Source organism: Meleagris gallopavo, chromosome 11, assembly GCF_000146605.3.
Source record: "Meleagris gallopavo isolate NT-WF06-2002-E0010 breed Aviagen turkey brand Nicholas breeding stock chromosome 11, Turkey_5.1, whole genome shotgun sequence".
Lineage (NCBI taxonomy): Eukaryota > Metazoa > Chordata > Aves > Galliformes > Phasianidae > Meleagris > Meleagris gallopavo.
Genome location: NC_015021.2, coordinates 22,811,097 through 22,814,252, shown reverse-complemented (window position 1 = coordinate 22,814,252; position 3,156 = coordinate 22,811,097). Strand labels below are relative to the sequence as shown.

Here is a 3,156-nt window from a genome sequence, read left to right as displayed (position 1 = left end):
GGTGATCAGTGCTGTGCAGGGCGGTGCAGGGCGGGGCGGTGCCGAGCAGGGCCGTCACGGTGCGGGGCACCGCAGCGGGAGCGGCGTCTGCTGTGCTTGGAAGCCCAGCGTCAAACACCGCGTGCCATTGAGGGCGTCCATCCGCTGCACCAGCGGAGGTTCTGCTCCAGTCGCTACCGGCCCGCTGTGCTCGCGCTGGCTCTCTTTGCAAAGCTGTGGTTTGCAAGAGCGCCGGAAAGGCGGCTGTGACTCACGGTGTGCAGCCATGGCTGTGCTGTGCAGGAAGGCCCGCAGCTCTGCCCTGCTGCCATCCCTTGGCAGCTCCGTGTGTGCCCTGCCCGGCTCTGAGCACCTCTCACCTCTTTGTTCTGCTCCCGCTCCCTGCTCTCCGCTCACAGCAGGGACTGCTGGCATGGCGGGGTCCCAGAAACCCAAAAAGCTAATTAGGCTGCATTAATTGAAGCACTGTGTGTGGTTTGTAGGGAAGCTCGAAAGAGCAAAAGCACACTGCTTTTTAGACAGATGTTTTTTTCAGCCTTGCAAAGACCTGCGAGTCAGCCGTGGTACGAAGCTGTCAGCTGCAAAGACAGAGCTCTGTAATACAATACAATTAGACCTGAATAATTTAGGCACTGAAGCAAATATTTGAGGCCTGGGCTGTTTGCTTTCCTAAATGAGAAATCACCCAGACGTGGATTTGCTGCAAATCCACCCCCAGAGCTCTGAGTGTGTCAGGCTGCAGCACGGCGACGTCCCCAGCACTGCGCACACTGCAGGCGGAGGGCACAAGGCACGAGGAGAGCTGCCATTTTCTTCTCCTGCCTCTGACACAGGACTTAATGGGGAGGAGAACATAGCAGGACTGAGATGGGTCATCGCAACCACAAAGGCTGCGTTAATGCTGTTTGTTTCTTGAATGTTGTCTTTGTTACTTTGGGAAAGTGAGCTTTCCCAAAAGGAAATACAAGGAGTATCATCAACTCTGTTTCATAGCAATGTAAATGAATCCTAATTTCCTAAGTGTCATCCAAAGGTCATACTGCAAATAAGCTCTTGCTGTTGTCAGTTATTGTGACGCACTTTGTTTTTCTGAAGGCTGCACACTGCACCCATTCTGTGCATCGCTGTGATCTACCTGCCAGCAGAGCTGTAGGAACACATCCTTCTGCAGCCACTGATTTCCAGGAGGTAACAGTGCTGCTACGTCCTCTTAAAGCACTAGTGAACAGGAAGCTTTATTTTTCAAGGGGCACTGATTTAATGATGTTGTGTTTTTTCACCTTTTTTTTGTTATGACCCTCAATCACCCCCTGGGTTTTGGTTCCATGCACCGTGGCTGTCTGTCAGGACGGAGAGTCGTGGAGGGATCCCTGAAGGACAAACCTGCACTCTCAGCTCTGCTGTCCTCTCCGAAAGCAGTAAGGCAACTCGGGAGGGTCACGAGGAAAACTGTTCTGTTCTCTAAATGTGAGGGTTTAATTATGTGTTCAGTTCTGAGGTGCATTTTTCTGTTGTGGTTTTTTGGGTAGTTTGGTTTTATTTTTCTCTCAGCTTTCTGACATGATGATAATAGAACAATGATGAAAGATGATGAAGTTGAGTAAGAAGAAGTGCTTAAAATCTGACAGGAAATAATGCAAGCCATTGGTTCCTCTTGGCACTGGGTGTATACCTCAACGTATAGAGTACTTCCACTGATATCAGATCACAGATCTTCTATCTAAAATCACAGGGCATTAAAAATAACTATACACACTCTTGATCTCAGTGAAGGATTTGTTGCAGTTGTTCATAAGCAGAGCTTGAAGTTGACTGACAGGAGACACTGTGTGCACCACCTACTGCAAACGCCCCGGCCAGCTGGCGCACAGCACCGGGTGGCAGCAGGGCAGCACTGTGTGTGCAGCACGTGTGTGCAGTGTTGTCAGCAGTGGGCAGCTGCAGAGCTGGCCTGCAGTGCTTCTAGGAGGCTGTGCTGGCCAAAGAGTTTTCCAGCTGTGTTGAAGGCCTGTCGAAGGCCTGTCAGCCAGCACAAGCTCTGCTTCTCTGATTGTCTGCAAGAGCATAGCTATCGGGTTTTAGGCTGTTACATTAGTTATGTGATGGGAGTTTTCCCTGAAGAATGCCCAAACAGGAATTTCTGTATTTGACTCACAAGTCATACCTCCCTTACACTGCATATACAGAAATATATACATGCATGCTCCGCTTTTCCAAGCACAAGGTTCTACAGGAGTGGAAACTCACACTGTTCGTCAGGCCTGTTAGTTCTCTCCGGGCTCTCTGAAGGTGAATCAGGCAGTTATGCTTTTTGGATTTACCTGAAACACGTCTTCCTCTTGCCATTTCAGCTCAGTCCACACACATTGCCTTCTGCTTTTCCAGTTTTGCTGTAGGCATCCACATGCAGGACCACACATCTACTCTTAGGCTGGATGGTGAGAGTTGGCATTGTTTGTCTCAGGGCGACTGTAGGGCAAAAGTGCTTCATTTTCATGTTCTGTTCAGCTGATCCTTTGCTGCTCTCCCACCTTCATCGCATGTGCTCTGCAGATTGGCTGCCATGCAGTTCCAGAGAGGTCAGCTCTTGGTTTCCACTTTTCGTAGAGCTGGGGACGGCTGTGCCTCTCAAGCTGCAGATGTTTCAGTGTATGCCACTGATAATGAAAGATTTCAGAACTTCCAGTTGCCATTTCTGCCTCAGAGGTGAGATACGTGCCTTTAGGAAGGCAGCAAAAGTGAGTGTCATGTCTGGTTTGAGAGAGAGGATGTGAGAAACTCATCTTGCTTCATCTACCACTATATTAGTTAAAATGAAACTTAATAAACATTAAGCTCAGTGAGAATGAAAGAGGTATCTTTTTGTATTGGTTGGCTGGTAAATCTGGTGATAGCTCAGGGCTGTCTCTTCGTGTGAGAAGTTGCAGCTGCCTTTCTTGTGAGAGGAAAGTGAATGAGGATATAAGATCTCGCAGAGGGTACGTGACAGCATTAATTTGGCAAAGGCAATGAGGCTGCATGGAAAGAGGCGCTGCAGACATGCAGCCGCTGCCTTTTTCTGTGCTTCATCTCCGTCTCTCCGGAGCAGACCGGGAAGAAAGGCGCAGCCCCAGCAGGTCTCCGCTCCCTCGGCCCTCCCGGCTGCCCGCCCTGCGG

General features: G+C 49.9%; 1 protein-coding gene across 1 annotated transcript in view; it reads right to left on the bottom strand.

Moving 5' to 3' along the window:
* The window catches only part of GPR149 (G protein-coupled receptor 149), a 132,050-nt gene that overhangs the window by 85,767 nt on the left and 43,127 nt on the right, over positions 1–3,156 (bottom strand). The window lies entirely within an intron of this gene.